This window comes from Tetrao urogallus, assembly GCF_951394365.1.
Source record: "Tetrao urogallus genome assembly, chromosome: 8".
In the NCBI taxonomy this organism is placed as follows: domain Eukaryota; kingdom Metazoa; phylum Chordata; class Aves; order Galliformes; family Phasianidae; genus Tetrao; species Tetrao urogallus.
Window position 1 is genome coordinate 24,110,066 of NC_136821.1, and position 24,575 is coordinate 24,134,640.

Genomic DNA, 24,575 nt, shown 5'->3' on the forward strand with positions numbered 1-24,575 from the left:
CTGCATGGTGGTAGGCAAGAGCAGAGCACCTCATTTAGTCCTAGTTATATTCCTCTGTCCCTGTATAGGGGCATATACCATGAGACTCTTTTGACAATTCATGTGGTGATTTTTGTGGCTTATATATTTTAAAAGTGAAAATTTAGTTAAGGGGAGAATATGGATCCTTTTAAAATGAAAGCACATGAATGCATACTTCCACCTCTCCCTTCTTCCACAGCTTCATTAGTAATGCTAGCCACTCTACGGAGGATGGCTGAGAAAAAAAGATATTTTGAATTTCTTTCAGTCATGTAAGATAGAAGTAAGGAGGCGTAACAGCACATGAAGTATCTTAATCTCATGTTAACATTTAATTGAATAGAAAACAGTGGGTGTTATTAGGACTTCAGTACATGGTTTTTTTCCCCAGCTTGTTCCAACTCTATAACAAAACTAAAAAAAACAACCAACCAAAAACAAAAACAAGCAACAAAACAACAACAACAATCCACCCTGCCAGAATTGTTATCACCCACCCTGATAACGGAATTGTTGTCAACTGATGTACTTACCTATGAGTGTGTTCTGCAGTACTATTTCAAATGGTGGGGAACAATCATTTTAATGGAAGGCACATTACTGATTGTGGTCTAAAACAGGTTAACGGTGATGAACTGTTGATTTCTAATAGTGTTATGTACACAAACATTGGGAAACAAAAACACCAGCTTTTTTGTTGTTGTTTGCGATATGAGAAGAGGCGTCTCATCCCTCTGTGATCTGCGTGTGCTCTTGCTTCCTGCCCCTAGCTGTCAGGACTTCAAGTGCTATGCTTCCCATTGGACCCACCCTCCATTCCTTCTTTATAACGTACCCTGTTTCTTATCTGAGGTGGTTATGTAAGGTCTTTTGAAATTGCTGGCATGTTTGAAACTGCCAATAAATAAAATCAGCTGGTTGTCTGCTTGAACACTTAAAACAAAATAACCAAAGTCCCCTATCCTGAGCAGTAGAATCTTGTTGGGAATTTGCATCTGTGCAAATAATTGGTTTTACTGCTTGGATTCCTGGTAATTATGTTCCTAGGCTACTTAATCCATTCACCTTGAAACTACAGAGTGAGAATTTTGAGGGAATTGTGTTCTTTATTATAAGTTAGTTAATGTTTCATCTGTAGCAAGATCCTTTCACCTGTGAAGCCACTAGGCTTTGTATAAAACACAGTCTTGGTTGGAGTTCTCAGACTGACCAGTGGCTTCTGATGTACCACTTCTTTATAACATCATGTTAAGGCGATTGACGAACGAGTGCTTTTTTTAAAATTCAGAAAGCAAGGTGTTGTTGGGCTTAGGTTTTTATCTGTGGAGTGTTTCATGTAATTTATGGGGAAATTAAGTGTTTCTTTCAGGTTATTTAGGGTGTCAAGATTGGTCTACATTTATGTGGAGTTGTGATCTATAACTGCAGTTGCTTTTGCTCTGATGTGTGTAATTTTAAGTAGCTAAACAACCTAGCTTTTATGTAGGAATAAACCTTTTTGAGTACACTTACCTGGAATTTCAAGCAAGTGATTTTGTTACCATGACCACTTACTTGTGTATATTTCCAGCCGGCAAATGTCTGTCTTCCGGAGATGGAAGGAGTCTACAAATAGATGAGGAACTTGCGTGGTTGGTGTTCTGTGGCAGGATTTCTGAAGTTTAACTTAAATTGGTCATCTCACCTTTATTCTGAAGCTGCCTTGTGCTGGTCTTGCTTTAACATCTGTGATTTTAGAGCTCTTGGTATTTAGATGAGGGGGAAAAAACACACACATAAAAACACCAAAGACTAGAAAGCCAAAACCACTATTGCATTATGTAATCGGTGGTAGTGCCTGTTTAGTTGACCTAGAGAAGAATAATTGGCAGATTTTTATTAGATTTGATGCGTTCCATGTCTGTAGCGCAATCGTACAACCCTGAGAGCTTGCTTTTCTTTGCAGTTTTTTCTTTTGTTTGTTTAATACTGCAAATACCTTGCAATTTCCATTTTATGGTTGGGATGAGGATGTGGTAGTAGCCTTGGTCTTTGTAGTGCGGAAACAAATGTTGACCAAAAGTGTAAGAATTTATACTTCCTGGCTCATTTTGAATTTATTATTATATAAGTAGCTAGGGGGCTGGGTCTTGTTCCTGGATGGTCCTTATGCTATGAACTACCAGTGCGGAGATGCAGTAGTTTTTCTTTGACTGATACATTGCTGTTGCTGAATCTCGTTGTGTTGTGCTTTCAGAAAACATCCCTTGTTTCCGAATAAGCAAGCCATATTCCTTTTTCCTATTCTTTTTTTTTTTTTTTTTTTTTTAATCTTAATTTTATTGTTTCCAGCTGCTGTCTTGCCAGGAAAGGAAAGCAAGAAAGCTACAGGATATATGGTTGGATGAACATATTGCAGACAAGACAATTTCTTTATTGAAGTCTAACACAAAGTCTGAGGCTCTGTCAGAGTGGCAACAACCGTTTATCCAAGATTGCCAAGTTTTACAGGAGATTGATTTATTTTGGCAGAGTATTGGAGCACATACAGAACATCTTAAAGAATTGTTTTGCATTTCTCAACTGACAGATTTATTAAACCTCATCACCTGTGCTTTATGGAAGAAGGTAGGTGCAGAGCTGAATGAATTGCAAGAGGCAGGCAGTATTTGAAAGTGGCCACAACCAGCTCAGAAGTGTTTGCGACATTAAAGTTTACTGTGTGTGAAGGTGAGCTACAAATCTAGCTACAGTGCTGTCAGTATTGTCTGTATTTTGTGACTGCTCTACTGCAGCGCCTCTTTGTCATGCCAGTCCTCTTCCATTATGCACGGGGTCACCGTTGATAGTAAACTGAGGCTCTGGGTTTGTATTTTGTTACCAAGTGCAAAATGAGAACTCTGCGCTGTAGGAGGTGTAGTTCTTCATCTGTTTTTCTTGCTGGTGGTGCCTATCAGAGATTTGATGTTGGCTTTGGGAAACTTGGCGCTGGGTATGTGCTTAAGAAGTAGGAACAGATATAAACATTGGATAGTAACTGTATTTAATGGCCAACCTACCAGCCTTGTAAATCAGTGAGCAAATTGTGCATAAGCCGAGCAGCACACCTTGTGCGAGGTGGGAGTAGTTTACAAGAGCTGCAGCAGCCCAGCTGCTGTCCCCTTGCCCAAAGTGTGGCAGTGCAAGGGCTGGGAGGGCTCACCTTGTTACAATGTGCAACACTGGAGGCTCAGCCCTCCTCTGCCTGTCTCTACCTGGTTGTTCCTTCCACTTTCTCTTTTCCTGTCCTTCATAACCTGGTGCCTGGCATTTGAGCGCTGGTGAAATCCCACTACTTGCCCCCTTCAGTCTGTTTCATTGTTGGCAATAATTTATCATTATTTGTGGCAAGGTCCTGGTGCTGTCTTAGAACTGTCTCATACATACAGTGTATCCACAGAGAGACCTTGGTGAAAGAAGGCTTGAAAACTGAGATAAGAGGCAGAGTAATATTCGGCCTGCCAAACGCACAGATGTTTTAAACAATTAAGCATTTTCAAGAGAAGAAAGAAAAACTTTTTGGAGTTATTTAGCACTTTTTATTCATTTCAAATTATTTCTAATATTCTGTTAGCTTGCTTGTGTTGAAGAATTTGTAACAAGCCTACGTATAGCAAGTCTAAGAGACACCTCTTTTAACTTAATAGAAAAAGCAATTTTTGTACAATTAGGTATTGATCTGTTCTTCTCTTTGTAAATTTCCATTTAATAGTTTGTTACTGCATTTGTTAGCTTTTGGTGGCACAAAATGTAAGTAACCCCAACAGTTAAATAATCACGTTCCTTGTTTTTTAGATAGTGTTCTTTGTTTTTAACCGCATTTTATAACAAGGTGGTATCTCTTCATTTGTCTGTCTGGATAGACATTAGGGTAGAGTTACTCTGTTGCCAGTGACTTGCAGTATGATTCCTTTAATTCTGTTCTGTTTGGAGTTTGTGCTGTGTAGTTCAAAGCTTCTGCTTCAGGAAGGAGTGGAACTGAATGAACAGAATGAAGGGAGCCTTTTAAGTGAATGAGTAGTAGGTGCTTGCATTTGCAGCAAACAGTGTAAGCCCATGGAAGGCTCTTTTCAAAAGAAAATTTTAAGGTGAACTTAGGGTCTTTAGATCCCCAGATGTGATAACTGTTAAACAATATAGATCTTACCTTCAGGCCATGCCCATGGATTATTTGGGCAAGTATTCATGTTGTGCATTGTATCATGTGATCTTTCCCCCGTATATTCTAAAGACACCATTTCAGAACAGGCATTGATTATTATGATCTGAGGCAAATAGTGAATTTGACAGAAATGATGCACAACTTGACTTTCAAGATTTTCAAGGGTTGTGTTGTAACTCAGAATGAATAAAGGCACTTGGTATGTTTCTGGTCATAAAAATAAATGGCAAAGGCAGTTTTAAAGGAAGAAATTCGCTTCTATCATATAGATATGTGACTGAAGAGCAGCAGTTCCATGTTTCCAGCAGTTTAAGCCTGGTAACTTTAGAGTATTAAACAGCTCTTCCCTTTTTAGAGATTGAGGCAACTTCAAGTGATTGCTAACTACTGAAAACATGGAGCATGCATATTTTGGGTTTGGGAAAATAGGTAATTGAAGTAGTTAGGTCTACATGGTGTTCTCTAGATAAAAATAACATGATATTTTGACACTTGAAGGCTTCGCACTACAGGAATCCCAAAAGATGAATGCATATCCTTCACATTAGAGCTCTCAAGTCTGTAGCCCAACAAACCTAATTTACAAGCACTGTTTTTTGCCTTTCCACTTGTTCATCATCTTGATCCTCTTTCCCTGCTTGGAACAAAGGCTGTGGGAAAACTCCTAGTTTGGAAGAATTGCACTCTCTAGCATTGGGTGGTTCTGAAAATGTTCTGAAATTTTGTCATCTATCATTTGCTTTCTGAATAAAGAATGGTGCTGTGTTAGGTATTGCCGGCATTGTTTGGAGGGAAATGAATTCAAAAAATGAAATAGTCCTCAGTCATTTCTGCCAATACATGTTTTTGGTACTATTTGAAGGAGCAGCAAGATCTACGTGCATCCATTACCTCCAGTTGCTTTCTTTCAGCTCTCAGGTTCCATTTTGTGCACTGTCCCTGTGGGCAGTGGAATGGCTGTTCTGTAGCGGTACAGGAGAGGAACGGACTGAGCTGGGTTTTACTTTGTGTTCCAGGTGTTTGCTCCCTGATCCCTCTTTTAGGGGATTGGAGAGTGGGGGTGCAGAAAGAAAGGATGAGAAAATGTCACTGTGCCTTAAGGGAATGAGTTGCAGAATTCTGCATTGTCCTCGTGGTAAGCACATAAGCAAACGATTTTGAGTATGTTTTGTGGTCTTCTCTAAAAGTGGAATTAAAAATGAAATAAGTGTTTGAGAAGCTAAATTTTAATTTGATATCCACTTGATAGTTCTGTGCAGAACTGCTCCTGTCATTGATTTTACTTTCTGAAACACTGTTTTACAGCCTACTTAAAAATGATTTTCCTACATGTGGGAAATACTGAAGTAATTAAACACATTTGGGTTTATGCATAAATTTTCTAAAATTAACTCTCTCTTTCACACTAATCTTTCTTGTCTTTAATTGGGTTGAAATGTGTGAAAAGGAAAATGGTTTGATAGGGAACTATTTTTCAAAGAGTAGTTTAACAACTGTGCATATAAAGGAGTTGCTAGATACACTTGGGCCAGGGAGGCAAGGCCCCTTTTGTAATGAAGGGATGTATTTTTGCATCAGTTTTTGCTGCATCATTGTTAAGTAATCTTCTGCATCCTTTGCTGTTACACCTTTCACTCCAGCGGAGAAATTAAAGCGTGTTGCAGTTAGGAGCAAAATACCCTTTCACTTAAGGAATTAAAAATCCTTAATCACAAAATTGGGATTATCACTTTGCCTGTCATATGGGGACATTAGCTTGTGTACTTTCTCCTTTTATTTATTTTTTTTCCCCAACAGAGTTTGCTAGCTTGTTTACTAACAGCAGGACACACTGAACTTTTTTAATCTTTAAATGTAACAAGTAAGTAAACTAACGCGTGACCCACCTGGCCAAAAAATGAGAAAACATTCTGAAATGTGTTCAAAGTTAAAAATGTGTTTCTGGGAAAGATTGAAATGTGATGGAAATAGGTGTGAAAAATCTTTGGGTGTACGTCCTGCTGCAGTAAAGTTCCTATAAGGGAAAGGAATAAACAGCTGAAATATTTTGATTCTAGTGGTGACCTTCTTTTGCTTTATTTATAGCCATTTTTGACCTCTTCTTTTCTTCTCATTGAATTGTCTCTTCTTTTGAAATTCTTTCCCTGTGCTGAGGAGGAAACTAGCTTATTTCAGGTGTAAGTATATACATTCCCCTCTCTTTGATTTTGTTATTGCCCTAGGGAACTATTTTTTACTTTTAACTCTATTATCTTTGTTTTCAAGGTATGTTTACTGAGTAATTAATTTTTTTTCAGTTAACTGGAGTTTATGAAGCATATCTTGGGATCAGCACTTAGTCTTTCACGTACTGTAAGAAAATTGAGACACATGGTTATGTGTTTTGTATTCAACTTTTCACTTCTGAGTAAGTGATTAATCTTTCCTCTTGTCATGTCTTGTGTCACAGTAGCACTGTGTTTTCTCCCTCTGACAGCCTGACACTGTTTAAACATCATTCTAATTTTGCACATGAGCCAGTGCAAGAGAAGGCAAAAAAAATCAAGCCACGTGAGGCATGTCACAATAACTTATTTTCAGAAGCAGCAGGCTTGTGGATGGCACTACTTGCTCTGTTCCATCCTGATTTCTGCTGACAGCAGGCTGTGGTGATAAGCACATATAACAAAAATCAGGAGTATTTCAGACAACAGAATCATGGATGATTACATATCTTAGTGTAAAATGAAAGGGCAAGGCTTACGAGAGGAATGGGGTGGTGCAGCCCATACATGAGCGATTTGTGCTGCTATCTGTGCCTTTGTAAGGTAATGATCTGCTCTGTGCCACATGTTTTAGGAGTTACCGTTTCCTGAATGTGCTACAGTTCTTGACAAGTCATACCCGCCAACTTCAGCAATTGAGTTTTCACCTTTAAAACTATGTTTTGATATGCTCAATTTGTCCCTTTTTTTGTGTGCATGTGATTTCATCAGAAGACATTCTGAGATCATGTCTAAAAAAGGTGGAAATGCTCAGTTACAGGTGTCTTTTGTGTCTTGCATATGAAATCTTTTATGAAGTGCCTCTTACTTTTTCAGTCATCTTAAGTGCAATTGTGTGGCAAATTCTTCCTCGGTGAAGTACCATTTCATGGAAAAATGGGAAAATACTGATGTTTTGTTTTCCTTTTTAGGCAAGCTGCACAAGAATATGAAAACAATCTTTGTGATGTTTCAAAACCATAACTTCAGTTTAGTGTGGAACCGAGCATCGCTCTAATCTCAGAGACGTGTGATCTCGCTAAGAAGGATGTCCAGCCCGTACGTGTAGTGTGTATGTAATGCTGTCCTAAAGAAAGACAGCTGGATGTCCAGCCAGTACGTGTAGTGTGTATGTAATGCTGTCCTAAAGAAAGACAGCTGCGGAAATTTTATCTTAATTCCTGCCTCAGTCTTAATGAGAACTGAGGGAAGGAAAAAGGCAGAAAGCTTTTGGTAACCTTTTGTGTGGTAGAGTGTTAAGTGGTGTTTTGTAGATTTTTAATGCAAACAAAACTTATTTTTTTAGGTTGCAGTTGGGTTGCATGCATTTCCTAGGCAGTTTGTGGGGACTATGAGATTTGTTGAAGTACCATGGTTTTAATGGAGCTCTGTTCTTTTCCATATCTCAGTGGAAAAATTCATCTAGGTTGGAAAAGTCGGTATTTGTCACACATTTCTTCCAGTGTTAAATTGGGCTATGTGGTCAGCTCTGCCCTGGGAACAATGTGTGTGGATAAAGAAATTCCTAGTGAAATCTGTAGTGTTTTCTCTTGGGAGAGATTACATTATGTACATCATCGATAAGTAATTTTTCTTGTGTGTATATGAGATGAGTTAAGGAGTTTAAGCTAGAAATTAAGTAGCTTATTTTGTTTTAATGTTAGTCAAAATTCTGTAGTAGTGATATCTTTTCTTAAATGATGCTACTTGAAGAACAAGGATGAGAGATTGGAACGGTGATGGAGAGTGGAAGTGAGCCTCTATTTGTTATGGGAAGATTCTTTCGATACTTTAACTATCAGCTGTTGTGTATACGATTGTCTTATGCTTCTTCTCCATTATTTTTTAGTGTTGAGGTACTGAACTGTTCTATGTTTTCTTTTCTCCTGGACGAAAGTGAAGGTGCAAGGCTAAATAATCTTACTTTGCTTCAAAGTTTAAACTTTTTGGTGATCTTTCCTCTCAAGAAAACAGTAGCTTAAACTCTTCTCTGGCTAGCCAATTTTATCAAAGGAGGGGAGGAGGGGGGGCGAAAAGGAAAAGAAAAGAAAATCCACTTGGGTGTCCTTACCTGGTTGAAATACAGCATAGGCAGAGTTCATTGTGTCCCAGGGCTTATCAGTCTGCAGTGTGCCTTAATATCTGTAGGATAATTGCCATTGGGCTTTTCTGATTTTATTCTTCTCTCAGTGGCAGCACAAATGTGCACTTAGTATGGAAATTACTTACCCTTTTCACTGTTCAACAGCAATACCGTTAGTATGAGAATTGGGTCTAAGAGATAACTACTGCTGTGTCTGTCTATGGGATGCATTCTGCCTGCACTAAATACATGTTTTTCAATTTTATTTTGGGTTTTGGTGTGTCAAATAACATCTCTGGGATTTGCAAATATTCTCACCTCTCTCTCACTTATCCCCTGAATGAGGCAATCAGATGATCAGCCAGGAGTGCTGCAGCAGTGTGAAATACTGACTGAAAAGCTCTTGTTAAGAATATAACCTCTGTTTTTTCGATTCAATCTCCTGCCTAAGGAGGGAGAAGCACCTTGTGCAGCCTCAGGCATTGATGTACTGGGCTTGCATGTCTCTGCACACCCTGCCTGGGCCTTTCCACGTTGCATCATCTTTCTCAGTTGGTGCAGTCGGCCTTGCGATAGGCACATGTTGTTGTAAATGTCACCGCGTGCATCTGGAGCAGTTCTTGAGACAAATTGATGCGTGTATGTTATAACAGAATCTATTTTAGTTGAGTCACTTCTCGCTGTGGTTCTGTTTGTTGAAATCCAAACTACCAGAAAAAAATCTTCCAGTCTCTCTATGCCAGATGTATGGCTGATACCTTCCTTGGACCTCAGGAGGCTGTGTGGATGGGGCAGTTCCTGATGACCTTTTAGGCCTAGAGTACTTGGTGGTAGTTACCTTTTCAGAGCTTGAAGTTGTCCCTAAAAATAGTTTTTGTAATCCTTTTAAATACATTTTAAATTTGAGTAATGGAGATAACCAGTCGTTTATGGATCACGCATATGCACTTGGACCTCAAGTCATCTGATGCAGAAAAACAAATCAGTCTGTAGCCAAACCTAGCTTCATAGCTTCTTTTGAGACAATGAATACTCAGTAATTTTTTTGTCATTGTAGATTTTTATCTTGTTCTGGGTGGACTTTGGCTTCCTTCCAGCAGTAGATTTGATGCCAAAGAAGTCGCTTGAGGGAAGTTCTTTTAGAGAAAATGAGGAGAGAATTGCCCTATTTTTGCTTTGTAGGTTCTGCTAAGATGTTTTTAGCTTGTGAGCTATTTTTTTGTTGGTGTTGTTTCAGTGTTTTGTTTGCTTTTTCTTTTTGTGTGAGCAGCCCTGGAGAATGGAATGGTTTCTTAACTCCAGTGCTTGAAGATGCATATTGGAAACTACTTATTGGGTGTCCTTTTTTTCTTTACCTTCCCTCTATAGACTCTCCTTTCATGCGCAGGACAGATGAAGAAGGTGTTGCCAGTGAAAAGAGGGACTTGTCAAACTTCTTTGAGTCATAAATAAGCTTTTTTCTTGTTTTGAATGCCTTGGAATTACTTGATCACTTATCCTGCTGCTCCTTTGGGGTACTATGTGCTGTTGGCCTAGCGCAGTCTGTTAAGCTGTTGACTCAACACTTAAATAGCCCTGACTGAAAGACCTGTCAGGCGGACCCTTAATTGGAATTTGTTACAAAGGCTGATTTGTATTTTGCTGAACTTGGGTTATTTGTGAGAGAGATTTCTTAATAAAAAAAAAAAAAAAAAAAATTTCAAGGATAACAGTGAGCTAATGAAGGTCTTTGATCTCTTCTGTACAGAAGCTAACTGATGTTTGGGTTGCTCATAATTAATTTCATCCTTCAAATTAATTACTGTGAGCTTTAGAAATTAGCAGTGAAGTATTTCAGAGCTTTGGTCTTCTCCAGCAGATGCTGAGCTTAATTGCAGCTTTGGGGGATGTTGTTTGTGACAGCGGGCAGCGTGCTGCCACTGAAGAGGAGATGCTGGTGTTCCAGGGCCTGTGCCTCCTACTGCCTTCCTGAGTTCTTGGCTTTGCCCCTCTCTCCTCCAGATTAAGTGTCTGAAGAACGCTTGCTTAAAAAACAAAAAAGCATTTCTTTAGTTTATACAGCCTTCATTGATTTAGGTTATGAGTGAAGTGGTTTCAAATGCTTCTGAAGAAAGAAGGATGGACAAGCAGGTTGGATTCATTTAGCTTTAAGACTAAATTATTACCGTGCAGCAATTCAGCACTTCATTCCTGAAAAGACTTTACAGTAATGGCAAAAAATCCTAAGAATTCCTGCCCCTTTTGTGAGAAAACCTGGAGACCAAATTTCACGAGGCTAGAAGGAAATTGCTGTTTCACTGAAAGTGAAGAGAAGTGATTATAAAATCCAAAGATTTAATCCTAGGGTGATGGTTTAAATAGCAAGATGAAATGAGTTTTAAAAGCCCTTCTGGTTTACTTCTCTCTTGTGAGCTCTCCTGCTTGCAGGCAGTGCTGCAGGGTGCTGGGTGAAGTTTCTTGGTGGTTCTTGCTTTCCCTGAGAAGTTTTTTTTCATGATCTTCTGTTCTTTATTACCTCCCTAAAATAGCTGAAATGTGAATTGTGCTCCTCTCTTTTCAGTTTGCCTCCATGTGAGCACTCTACCCAAGATTCATTTGAATTGCTTGTGATTAATGAAATTCACCATAAAGGAAAGCCCAGTAGGAACTCTTTAGACCAAAACTCTTGCAGCAATGGATCAGAGACTCAATGCTTGTGTAACTGAAGCTCTCAAATATTCCTGTTACCGTATCTCCTTTTTCAGTGGAATTGTTTTAGGACACAAACCACTTGATTGCTTTTATATTTCCTATGGGATTTCTTCACTTTGAAAAACCATATTGAAAAGCTTGGAAATGTCCAGTTTTTTTTCTCTACATAAAGAGTGCCCTTTTTATTATACTGCATTTACTCAGGTGGTCTGAAACTGCAGAGCTTCTCTGAAACCGTGTGGTCCTATACCCCCTCATGGGGAAAACTGTACCGAAAGGAAGTAGTCCCATTGACTGAAATAACTAACTGTGCCATTGGAAATTTCATCTAATACATAGGGCTTTGAAGTACAGTGTTAGGGCACGAAGAATAGGAAGAGAGATTTGTTCTGCTGACTGTAGAGGTGTGAACCTCTTAGGCTAGTGGTGTAGCAGAAAAGCAAGTGGTATGTATGTAGTCTCATTGCCTTGACCTTGTCAGCTGCTCGGCTGCAAAACGTGGTTAGCTTTAAATTTACAGCAGGAATGTTTTTTCCATGTTTTTCCATTTTGCTTAGTATCCTGTTACAGTTGAAAGTCAAAATGCTAGAAGGTTGTATTTTCTGCTAGAAGGGCGTAGAAAGAGCTGCTGATGGTTGTCCTGAGGCAAAAGAAAAGCTAATAATGAAAGAAATAGTTCTATGCCTGTATAATATTTAGTCTGAAAAGAATATATTTCTGTCCATTTTGGAGATATGCTGATAATCTGCATTTCAGCAGGCCAGTGAGTATTGTGGATGAGATCTGCAATGTGAGAATACTAGATATTACTGCAGTGTGAACAATTTACTAATGCTTTCTCTAGGATTAATTTACACTGCATTAAGTAACTCCGGAGGGGTGGAAGAAAAAAAAGCAAAGCAGCTTTCAGAAAGTATACCTATCTGTTCCTTTGCTTTCTATTAAATGTGTAAAGTGTCTTTCACAGAACAACCCAGAGCTTCACAACTCACTTGCATGCACCAGGTGCTCTCTCAGACTTTGTGTATTCCTTGGGCAGGTAGAAAAGGTGAGCCATTCAGGTTTGGCAGCACATCAGGACAGATTGTGAGAGATAAACATAAGTGGAATTGAGAATTCTTTCCGTGTTGCTTTATGAAATACTTTTGGATCTTTTCTTCTCTGACTAGCAACTAGAAATAATGGATTGGATTGATTCTACCTAGGCAGTATTTGCTTTACATGTATCTCCAGAAAACAGCAGAAGAGAAAGCTGGTTTATCTTCAAAACAAGCGTGTGTTCTCATTGTAGTTAGGCAATAAAAAATGTAGACCTGCTATGTAATTTCGTGGCCTCAATAGCTTAATAACTGTTTTTTTTTGTCATTTTGTCTTCTGGTCTGCAGAACAAAAAAGGCTAATGAGGTGAGTGAACTTCCAGGACCAGATTAAGAACTTCTTAAGCTTCATAGCATAAGGCTGTGTTATGATGAAACACAGGTAGACATTAGGTGACATAATGGGTTTATTAATTGTTGGGGAAAGGCTGAATTTAAGTAAGAATTGGATGAATCTTTGCTCACATCAGAGGACAGGTCTGCAGATAGCTGTGTGCAGCTCTGCTTGGATGACTGGTGATGCATGTAATTTTGCCTAGAGTTTACTGAAATATTTATGCTTCCCTAGACTGCAACCACCCTTCCATGTACACATGGAAACTGCAAGGTCAGTTTGAGAAGAAGCAGGCCAAATTACAGATACGTTGTCTGCAACTCTTTTTTCCTACAGTCAAGTGGGAAAAAGGGCTGCTAATTTAATATTCTCACAATAGGAATCCATTAAAAGAAGCTTTTAATGTTTTTGCAATTTTTCTTATGTATGTACAAGGCATCTGTACTGGAGTTTGTTTATTCCTCATTGTAGGGCAATTAAATGGTTGATCTTCTATCTTCTTATTAAAGGACTATAAGTAATGATTTCATTAATCTGATTTTCAGAACAACAAAAACATCAATAACACGTCACTTTTTTTTTGAGGGGTGGGGAAAAATCCTGCAATTAATTAAAAAATACATAAATAATGTAAAATATACTGTTAAATAAATTACTAGAATTGGGTAGAATTGTAGATGAGACCAGCTATAGTGTAAGAATATTGGAGAAATGAGTGCATGCATGTGAAAACTTTACCTTCGTTCATGTCTTTGCAGTGGCTGTTAAAATAATTCCTGTACTTTACAGATTTCTTTCTTTCATTTCAATATGAGCTCAGTGTTTCTCTACTCCTTTGTTTTAATTTTGTTGGGTGATGGGTCCAGGAGCTTTTAAGTTGAGGGTTGTAGCTAGCTGCAGTCTGCTCTATTTGGATGGTGGAGGAGAAATTGGCAGGCATTGCTGCAAGGAAACAGTCCTTCAGTATGAGGATCAGTTCTGTGCAATAGTGTGGCTTAGTGCTTAATCACAGGTTGTTACACAATCGTTAACAACTGCTGATTATTTAAAAGGACGATATTTCAAAATGTATTTTTTTTGTGATACTTCTCTCATCACAGCCGTGTTCTGATGTAATCATGTTACCGTAAGAAATGGTCGTGTGGAAATTGTATTAATATTTTGCCACTAGCAGGTTAAGAAAAAATGATATCTGTTGTTCTCCCACCCCACAGCCCCCTGTGGGCCCAATTTTAATGTGAAAAGCATTAACTATTTTGATGTTGTTTTTCCATTCCCTCACTAGTTGGCAAAACAATTTGTTTGTATGTTTTATTGTGATTTGTAAAGATGACGTATCAGAATATTGATGGCTGCGGTCTGATAAGGAAAAAAATGCTTTAATATTTTATAATTTTTAAAAAAACATTTGGAGCACAAAAGTCAACTTCAGGGATTTGGGATCACAAATCTCGTTTCTCCAAAACTCTGTGAAACATTTTTCTTTGTTGTATAACTGAAAGTAGTGCTTCAGTGCTCTGTGTGTACTTTCAGTTTGTGTTTTGAGGGTTAAATAACTTTTCTATTTTTTCTCGATCCATCGCTGTAACCACAGTAACCATTTTAACTGTGTTTGATTTAGTCCCAGTAGGCAAGCAAAAAATTAATATTTAGAGCAATTCATGGGCAAAGTGAACTTATCTTTTCATCCCAGAGGACTGAAGAAATGAATTAACTCTTGTTGGCTTCAAAATTGAAGTATTGACTGGTTAAAAAAACTGTTCCGTTATGTTTTCATTTTTTTAACTAGCTCTGTGTTTTTTAGCTTTCTCGAAAGGAAAAAAAAAAAACAAACAACCAAACAACAACAACAACAACAAAAATCGACCACTCATTGAAACTACTTTTTTGTTTAATTTTCCTTAAAAATGAAACCAAGAAACTCAGCTTCTGTAGCATTTGCCTGGCCTTGGCCTGATTGCATTGTGGGAGGTGAGAGCAGCTAAGGAGGTGATAGTATCCCGCAGCAAGGGAGTGTAGCTTCATTGCATTTGGCTTTCTGTCTTGAAAGATGCCAATTCAACATGTTGAGGGGTAGGCATGTGTTTGAGCTACTGCTGAAATGTATTTTTCCATTGTTTACAGCACTACAGTTTTGTTTCTAGGACTAAACAGGAAAAATGGTTGATTTGCTGCAATTCCTTTTAGATATATAATGTATATCTTTATAATTTTGCAAGCAGTCAGATGCATCCACCCACAGGCAGAGTTTTAGTATGTGTAAGGATAAAGCCCTTCCATTGAGGTGCAAGTTCTCAGCTTGCAGGGATGCAAGGACTTCATTTTCCAGTGGTGGCATCTGCTACCGCAAGTTCAGCTGTGTCTCAACCTTCCTTTCCAAGAAAATATGAACCTTAATATCTGGAGTGGTTGATGATCACGACCTATCTGTGTCGTTCCAGGTATTTTGCAGTTAAGAGTAAGATGGGGGGAGAGGTAGAGGAGGGGAGCAAACTGCCAGGACTAGATCATCAATTCAGAGGTACAGGTGTGCTATAACTTGTTTTGATGTGAGAGATCTCTTTTCAGATGCTGTCCCATCCTTTGCTCCACCTGGTTTTCTGCTGCAAGGTGCTGAACAATTGGGACAGGTTGTAGAGCTCGGTGCTGCTGCAGTCAAATGGCACAACGGAAAGCCATGGTTGTGTTTGAAAATCTGAAGTTGTTCTGCTGCTTCAGTAGGTACAAGTGTGTTTGATATCCCGTGCCGGGCCGGCAGCTTGGGCTTAGCCTAATTAATCATTAGAGTCTGTCAGCGTACAGCAGTGCAGCTTATCATTAGAGACTGCCTGAGTTTCAGAGAGTTGTGACCCTTTTGTGAGTAACTATAGAAACCTCAGCAACAGTAGTTATTAGCTTAAATTATGGACTTGATATTTTTTTAAGAATATTGGTCAGTCAGCGGCTAATAATTTTGGTGTCTAAAATTATGAAGAAAGACCATAAAACTAGAATTCTGAGTATTTAACTTGGAGTAACAGGCTGATAGGGTAATGGTTTTCCACAAGGCTTCTTCCATATTTTTTCAAAGAGTAGGAAATATATATGTTAATAGACAACACTAAAAAAGCAGATAATTTGTGTATTTTCTGAAGGTATTGTATAGAAAAACAGCTTCTGCCCATCCCCTTTGTAGCAGTCAAATTTTTAGAGTGAAATTAGCTAAAATAGCAAATAAAATCGCTTTAGATCTTTTTATTTTCAGTAATTTCTGTGAGTTTAGAAAGTGAGGTGAGAGGAAGTATATCTTAAATTAGCTGCAGCACAAAGCAAGTCATGCACAATGGACTGTCTGTATTTTCACATTTCTGAAGAGTGCCGAAGAATTTGCATCTCTGGTTATAGTGCACAATTGGAGTTCAGCAGTTTGCTCATAAGCCAGAAGCAACTTTTTTTTTTTAACTACTTATTATCTTTGATAACTGTGCAATGATATTAATAAAATACAAGAGAGCGTGCAAATATTTGAATAATACTCAGCATAATTTTCCTGGGTAGGCAGTTTTCTGGTTCCAGCAACTGGCAGAAAAGTATTGAATGATTTTCTGTGGATCAACTAAATGTTTTGGCTTTGTACTGTTTTAAAATTGAAAATGTGTTCATGGATGTAAAAAGCATAATTTCTTTAGGATTCAGAGCATCTTGCAACACGGGAGAACATAAAGAATTGTTTACTTGGAGTCTACAGGTTATTTTCTGCCTCTTCGTCATTGATAATATTGAATATTCCCTTATCAAAGGGTTGGTTGATATGGTGCGTTCTTTAAGTTACTAAGCTTATACACCATAGGTAAGCTCAGTGCTGTCCCAATGACCCAGATTCAATGTCACTGATTTTAATATTAGACTTGAGCTACTCAGGAACTGATAAACATCGTCTCAATTCACCAAGCATTGCTAAGCGCAGATGTGTGCGGGGAACTAAAAGGGAAAAAGAAATGTCAAAAGTGAACGTTGCTGCAGAACGTTGTTAATCTTTCTGTAAGCACAGCAGGACTGAAAAATGGGAATCAAGTATTTGTACAGCTGAGAAGATAATTGGGTTGATGCCAACTTGTGTTTTGGAAGGTAGTTTAAATGTAGTCTTTCATCTTAAATTGCCTCACAGTTTTTTGAAGCCTAGAAGGAAACCATTTTGAAGGGCTGAGAATATTCAAAGATCCTTTTAGTGATGTGTGTGGCACAGGCTGATGTGGGCAGGTAGGTTATTGGATTATATATTGGATTATATGAACAACAGAGCAAATGCAGCATGGTAGTCCAGATGTTTTCAGTGTTGCTAGAACTGTGAAAGGGGAGAGCATAACGTGATGTACAAGTAAGAAATAAAGATATGGCTCAAATGTGTTAGCATGGACGTTGCTGTAGATGAAAGGAGGAGGCTGTTTAAGCAGTACTGCTGTTCCTGTAGAAACAAATTGCAAACTTTTATGTTCTGAAATGGTGTTGGGACAGACTGTCCTATGTGTTCAGGAGTACCTGAGTACAGGGAGCAGGCTGTCCATGTTAATTGGGAGTAATTTCAATTTGCACATTTTTTCATAGCACTGGATCCTGTTTTGTTCCTGCTGCTTTGGTACATGCTTGCAGCCCATGAGGTAGTTGGTCGCTCTTCTCAGTGAGTCTCAAAGGCCAGATACAGTACCCAATTATTTAATTGAAAAATCCCTTTGTTTGCTGTGTTGCCAAAATTAATCACACAAGAAGGAGGGAGAAATGTTCAGTTTAATCAAATTTTGTTTTCTAACATATCTTGTAAAGTGTTGCTGGTTTTTTATTTTTTTTGCTTGTTGGTATGCCTTTTGGTCTGCCTGGGTTTGAAGCTTGCATCACAGTTGGTTAGCACTTGTGTATATGTGGGAAGTGATTATAGCATTTAGGCACTGCGCTGTCATTGGAGATGTGTAAGCAGTTATTGCCTTATGGTTTTCATTTTCCAAACCAGTTTGTCTTCTGTTTGTTGTGGCGTGCTCTGTGCCTTTGGATCTTAAGGTTAACCTACCAAAGTCATAGCTGAAACAAGTATGTGTTTCCTATGGAACAGCATCATAATTGTATTTTTCCTTAAGTATACTTTCTAAGTAACAGAAAAGACCCAAAAGATTTCAGGTTTGCTCTCCCTGCATGAGGCCTGGAGAGCCATGCTGAGGAGCAGGAACAGAAACCTGTCTTCTATGGGAGCACAAAGGGAGTGCTGCAGTGCAGAAACAACTGCAATTCTTTAGTTGAAGTTGGCTCATGGTGGCAGCTATAGCTTTTGTGTTGCTGGTTAGCTCTCCGCAGGGATGTCCTATCATGGGATAAACACCTTGTCAGCTTCTTTGAAACAAAACTTTTGAAATTCAGATCTGTGTTGGCTGATCTGAAAACGTCAGCATCAGTCTGCCTTTTGTTTGGTTAGTGCGGATTTTTCTGAGCTGATACTGAGGGAGTATTTCGTGGATGTCATCAGTGATCTTCAAAATAATTTCACCAGTGACTTCATTAGTCCCATTCAAAATGCAGTGATGAGGGGAGAAAAGAAAAGGATATTGCTGAAGAATAATTAGCAGGATGAAATTGAGTTAGGAGGTGTGACATCCAATTATTTTCTGCCCCGGAGATAAATACCAAGTGAAGGCTGGGTGTCGCAGCTCCAGCGTAGCACCTCTGCTCTACCCAAATGAGGCGGAGTGCGAAGCCGCGTGGTGTGAAGAGGGAAGGTTGTGTTTGATCCGTGCATCTGACACGTGGGTGGGTTCAGGAGCAGTTTAGTCACTTGTGTTTGCTGCTCCGGTGATAGCTTTTCTTCATACTAATGACTGGTTGGTGGCTGGCTGCCTGGGAAGTTTTGTTTCAATAGTATTTCTACTGCGTGCGTTACAACCAAACTTCACAGTTGAAGCTAGACAGCTACTGACAGGATTTTGTCAGTGCCGTAACCTTAAAACGTCCCATTTGCAGTCTTGTGCAGTGCTTTAGGCTGTTGTGGATGTGGTTTCATCTCTGAAATGTGAGAGCTCTTCCTTTCCTTTCATTACAAAAGAAAACAGCACGTTGCTTTTAAAACCCTGGTGGGTTTGTTCTTGTCTCTTTTGGAAATGCTGTATCACTGCCTCGGGTTGATACTGTGCCTACATTGTGCTTAGTATCTATGCAGTGTTTTCTTAAATTTCCTTGTTCCCTTGGGGTACATCCATAGATTTAGCTTTTCCTCAGAATTTTTTTGTGTGGTTACGGGTATTTCATTGTCCTTCCTTTCTTGTCCAATCCGTTCCTGCACTTCTGACAATATAAGCTTACACTCCATTATCAACTGGTTAAGTAGTAAGCTGTCAAAAACATCACAAATGCTTTTACTCCCATGTAAATTTCTGCTTATGAAGAAGAGATTCACTGCTGCTTAACGAATGTTGCACTAGGTTAGAAATTTTATATGGATTGATGAAAATAGGTGAAAAATGCTGTTATGAGGTTCTTACATCTTGTGAGTGATATGTTTCTCATGAACTAGATATTTTATCACTCCATATTTTTAGCTATGTGTATGTTTTTCCAATGCACTATTTTTCTTTAACTTCCCCATTTTGTAACATACATAGCCAGCAATTCTTGGGGGTGAGGGAAATTTTTTATTGATATTTGTGGATCTGTAAGTATGCGATGATATGGATAAGATGGAAAAGTGTTTATATTGGTTTCTTGATGTGCTTCTTGTCTTCCTTTCAGTGAACTTCAGCATTCTCAAATTGTGTTAAATTAGATGTAGATATATGATGCAAACAAGTGGTTTTTTTTGTTTTTTTTTAAATGAAACTGAAGATGATGGAATTTGGTTCAGTGGGATGGAATGTAGTGCAGATATTCAGATCTGCAGACTGAAAACCTCTGATTCCAGGTGCAGAGCTGAAGAGGAGCTGAGGTAGGTGGTGGCCTTTGTCTGAAGAAAGGAAGCTGTTGTGGCAATGGAAAAGATAACTCCACAAATGCAATCTTGAAAATGTGTTGGTGCTTTAATGAGATTTAAGGAAATTGACTTTGTATTTGGTTGGTTTGGGTGAGAAATTTTCATTTCTTATGGCTTTCACTTTTGTGTCTGTTATTTTCAAGAAATAAGCACAAACTTAAAGGAAGTAATTCTGTAGTATTTTAAAAAATGGGAAGGAAACAGTGATCTGTGCTCACAGCTACTGAGGTGTTGCTGTATCTAGAACTAATGCAAGCAATCTGATGTTGATGATGTCTTGGAAGGCTTTTTCAGACTACTATGCATAGTTGGAGTAAGCATACAGAGCACCGGAACATTGTTAAATGCTGTTATTTAAGAAATGATGATAATAGACTTGTTCTGATATGCAGATGTAATACCATGGGTTTTAAAACAGTGGTTCAGAACTGAACTCTAGAATGTATGTTTTTGTATTTAGGAGAGAACTGACTTGTTGCAGGGGGACAGGAGCCATCTCTGACTAATGTTAGTGTTTCTCGCTGTAAGATGTTCTCTAACTCAATGCATGTGAATGTGTTTTCCAACAGGATGCATGGCAAGCAGGTAAGTACAAGTATTCTAGGCACAATGGGACTCTTTCCTGTCAAAGTGGGTGTGCATATTAGCTGAGAATTTGACAGTATTTTTCAAAATAGGTCTCAGTGTGCATGACTTCTGTTTGCAAAGTTATACATGATGAATCAGTTTCCTTTGAATTAGAGGACCACATTGAGGATATGAACTACGCAGTTTTTACTTGCAAGTGGTTAGACTTTGTCCTCTGTTCTGTTGAAAAAGAAACTCCCTCACCCCCATGTTTTTTGGACAACATAAAATAACTCGATGGGTCTCTGTATGTTGAAATCAAGTTGGATGCAGAAGGCCTCATTTTCTTGGTTGCAGTTGAGTGAAACAGGAGAATTTTGGAATTTGTTATTTGTAATCTTCCCTGTTCTTAATTATACGTTTGCTGGGAAAGGAATGTCAGTATTGTCTACTATATTATTTCAGGGATTTTGAAGGTAAGTAATGCAGTTATTAGTCAATAAGTCTGTAATATAGTTGTGCTTGGGAAATATTTTTTGTCTTTGAGACTGCTACCTGTGACCTGACTCCCCACAAGGCAGCTCAGCAGCATCCAAGATGAGGTGAGATTGCTTTAAAAGCTGTCTCATTCACAGTTGTTCAGCGGTAGCAATAACATGTAAAATAATGAAAATAATAAGGTAGCCAGTACTTTTTTTCAGTGTTGGAATTTTGGAATAAATAGGTTTCTTCTGTTGGAACGGAGCTTAATGACTCCAGTGCTGCATTAATAATTCTGTGATTAGAAAGCAGTTGTTCACAGATCTCCTCACAGTGTGTCTGCACACCGAAGGGGGAAGATACTTGGTTATTAATACTCTATAATCATAGTTTAGACAGAAACCAGGATTTTACTACATTCCAGAAGAATGTTTTTGACATTTATTGTTGTTCCTGCAGAGCAGAACCTTAAAGCACATCAAAATAATGTCGTTCCTGGTGGTGTGACCCAAGCTGCATACAGATCTCTTCTTTGCAGCTGTAGAATTGAGAGGGGATTTCAGCTTAGTGTGTGAGATAAAATATATATCGTGCACTTCATTGGAAGGGAGAATCCACAGGAAAGCCTGCAGGATTTATCTTGAAGGATTCACATTTGGGGATTCTTCAACCATTAGTCGTAAGTAAAACCGGTGGTTTTAAATCCCAGGAGTTCTGGGCAGCATGCTGTGCTGTGCAGCAGAACTGCTCTTGCTTGTGCTTGTCTCTGTGCAGTTGTGCAGGATCCTGTGCAGTTCCATCTCACTGGGATTTCTTGTTGCCCCGTGCTTTCTGGCTGGGGAACTGCCATCCGATCTCTTGCAATTCCAGCAGGCTCCATGGCCTGATCTTTTTTTTTTTCTTTTTTTTTTTTCAAGTGCTTATGTAGTTAATTTCAAATTAATGTACTTGTGTATCAAAAGCTTTGCAGTATATGTTTTTAAGGTCCTTGATTTGTCTAAAATGCATTGTGAAAGTGAGACCTGTGCACAGACATGTAAGGACTTGTGGTAGAAGGCAGCACATTTTGAAACGTATCTTGGATATAGAAAATCTGGCCACAGTATGGATTTCAGGGCAATCCTGTAAGTAGATGGAGTCTTACAAAGTAGGACTGTTTGTGTGGTTGCTCTGTGTGATTGCTCTGACACCTTATAATTACAGTGAATCTCTTCCAGAATTTGTAGTACTAAAAACAAAACAAAAGGCATTGTATTCAGAGTAGACATCAGCACAAAGTACAGGCCAAACAGCGTGTGCCGTTTATTTCAGGTTTCCTCTGAAGCCTTAAGAAGACCATTAGTGCTGGAAGAATGATACAGTGGATTTTGTACACATTCATGCTTCCCCAGTAAAGTAAGCATGCGCCAGCAGCTGCAGGGGAGACTGCAATTCATTAATAACAATTTTTCTGTCCAGTGACGTTTTTGACTGAGACAAAATGAATTCAGGGTCATGCTCGTGTGCTATTTAAATAAAAGCGGTCCTATAAATGCTGTGCATTTCTACATGCTGTGAAAATGCTCTGCATGTAGAAGTTTTTTTTTTTTCTTGAAGAAAAAGTACATTGTGAGGAAAAGGGGAGGATGAGTGGGTGGGTCCTTACTATGGTTCATGCAATTCTTTGCTGGAAGTAGTCAACCCTAACATTAAAAATAATTAAGGCTAAAGAAGTGTGTATGCTCGTTGTGTAAGTATTGATATAAAAATTGTTATTGGGTTTCAGTATGTTCAAAACCATGTGAAACATGAAGGCAATTAATTGCTGTGTCTGATTCCTGGAAGGCTACCCGTCCTTTTGCAGAGTAGCATAGTACTGTTGTGTTAGGAAATTAAATAACAATTTATGTCTTAAAAACAAACAGCAACAACAAAAAACAACAACAAACTTTTCTTCCCCAGTAGCAGTTAATATTTTGGTTAATCCTTGGCGTATTCAGATATTCTCTTCAAAATGTTGTAGGGAGTGGGAAGAAAGCCTAATGGATGGGTGAGTTCTGATAAAAAGGGGGAAGCATGATGTACACTTCCATTGTAGTTTGTTTGGCTGTTATGCAATACCCATCAGTACTGGCAAGAGAAATACCTTACACTGTCAATTTCACAAATGGTGCATTTTAGTTTTTACAGCATATTTGTAGCTTCATACAGTCATTGGATATATGCAGTTTTGTGTAGTGTATCAAAGATGCTGTTTTAATGTATGTTGAAATCTTACAACATTCACAGCTATTTTGTCCAGTTTAGGTAAATTTCATTGTAATGTTCTTACAGCTTTATTTAACAGGAAAACCTATAATTGCTGAGCACTGCAAGTAATATTTCTCAGCCCCTGGCTCCCCTAACTTTGGCTGCAATCACTGGCTGCAAGTGGGTGGAAGGTAGTGGTCTTTTTTTTTTTTTCCTAATACACTTAAATATCTGAGGCTGCTCTTTGCTTTATTTCCAGTAATCGCTCTGCTGTCTGCTTTCCTGGGAATGCAGTACTAAAGATCTGAGTTAGTTGGCTGTTGTCACGTGGATGTGTGAGTCCATGAGTGCAGTGTACTTCACATGAGCAGCATCTGTCAGTGTCGGCTTGCAAGTACCACTAATCAGCTTCCTCATTGCTGATGCACATATAACACCTATATATATATATTTGCTTATTAGCTTTTCATTATAATAGTTTTCCTTATCAAACTATGAAAGCCATTAAAGTAATGTTAACAAGAAATACTTGGGTAATGTCATCATTCTGTACTTTCTCCAGCCTCCTGGTCATCAGTTCTATGCGTATCTCATATCCATTACAAAGCTTTTTGAAGCAGTGTTACTAGGAGCGTTCTCAAATTGGAAGGGCAGATAGTGCGTTATCTGCTCGTACCAGCAGCATGATGGCTTGACTTCACAGCTTGAGCTTATTTTTTTTTTGTCAGAGGACAAGATCCACATACCCAGAATTGCTAGATTTTTGTGCCACTGGCAAGTGTATGATTAAAGTGCAGGCTTCTTTTTTTTTTTTTTTTTTTTTTTTTTTTTGTAAGGCCTCTTACAGGTTTGCTTCAACCCTTCGTGTGTGTAGTGTTCCACTCTGTGGCACCACTGAAACATCCAGTTTTAATTGCTAAGGGTACATGGGTTTGTGCTCTGTTATGCCATCTTAAATCATATTGCTCCAAGACAAAGATAGGAAATAATAAAACAGTCTATCTTTGGTTAGGTTTGTACTTACCTCCCTTGCGTGTGTTTTTGGGGTGTTGGGAGAATACAGAGAAAATAGCTTTTCAGTGAATTTCACTGTGTGACAAGCCACTTCTATTTCCTTCTCTGTTGATAAGTAACCTGGTGCTCTGCCAGCAATGCTCTTCCCTTCCCTGCTGCCCTCCTCCCTCTAGATCAGAGTTAACACTTGCATTGAATTAAATGCTTCAGTGAAGAGCATGAGTTTAAGACTCAGCAAGAGATAAAAATTGATTTAGGAAGGCCGGCAGTGCTGCGTGGGAGGCAATTGGGTTGGAGTGCCGGTGGGTAAGTCCTTAGTGCTACATGAGGGAGCAAACAGAATTTAACAGCAGCTGTTCTGGTTGGAGCCTTCCTCTGGGTGTGTGTCCCAGGCAGTAGCTACAATGGCTTTCTAGTTGTTGTTTGTTTGATAAGTCAGTTCCCAACTAACAAGGTGAAAGCTTAAAAATGCATATGTCAGTCTCAGCAAAAAGGTAAACCCTGCTCTCAAAATATATCAGTAGTGCTTTAAACAGAAATTGGAGATCAAATAGTCATTTCCATTAAACTTACCTGTGTTTCTAAATGTACACTGAGCATTTTAGTAGGGCATAGAGAAAGGCTAAGGCTGTGCCACTAATTTTCATGTTT

General features: G+C 38.7%; 1 protein-coding gene across 1 annotated transcript in view; it reads left to right on the forward strand.

Moving 5' to 3' along the window:
* The window catches only part of PARD3B (par-3 family cell polarity regulator beta), a gene marked incomplete at both ends in the record, with an annotated part of 368,067 nt that overhangs the window by 30,365 nt on the left and 313,127 nt on the right, over positions 1–24,575 (forward strand). The gene's annotated exons all lie outside the window — the stretch shown is intronic.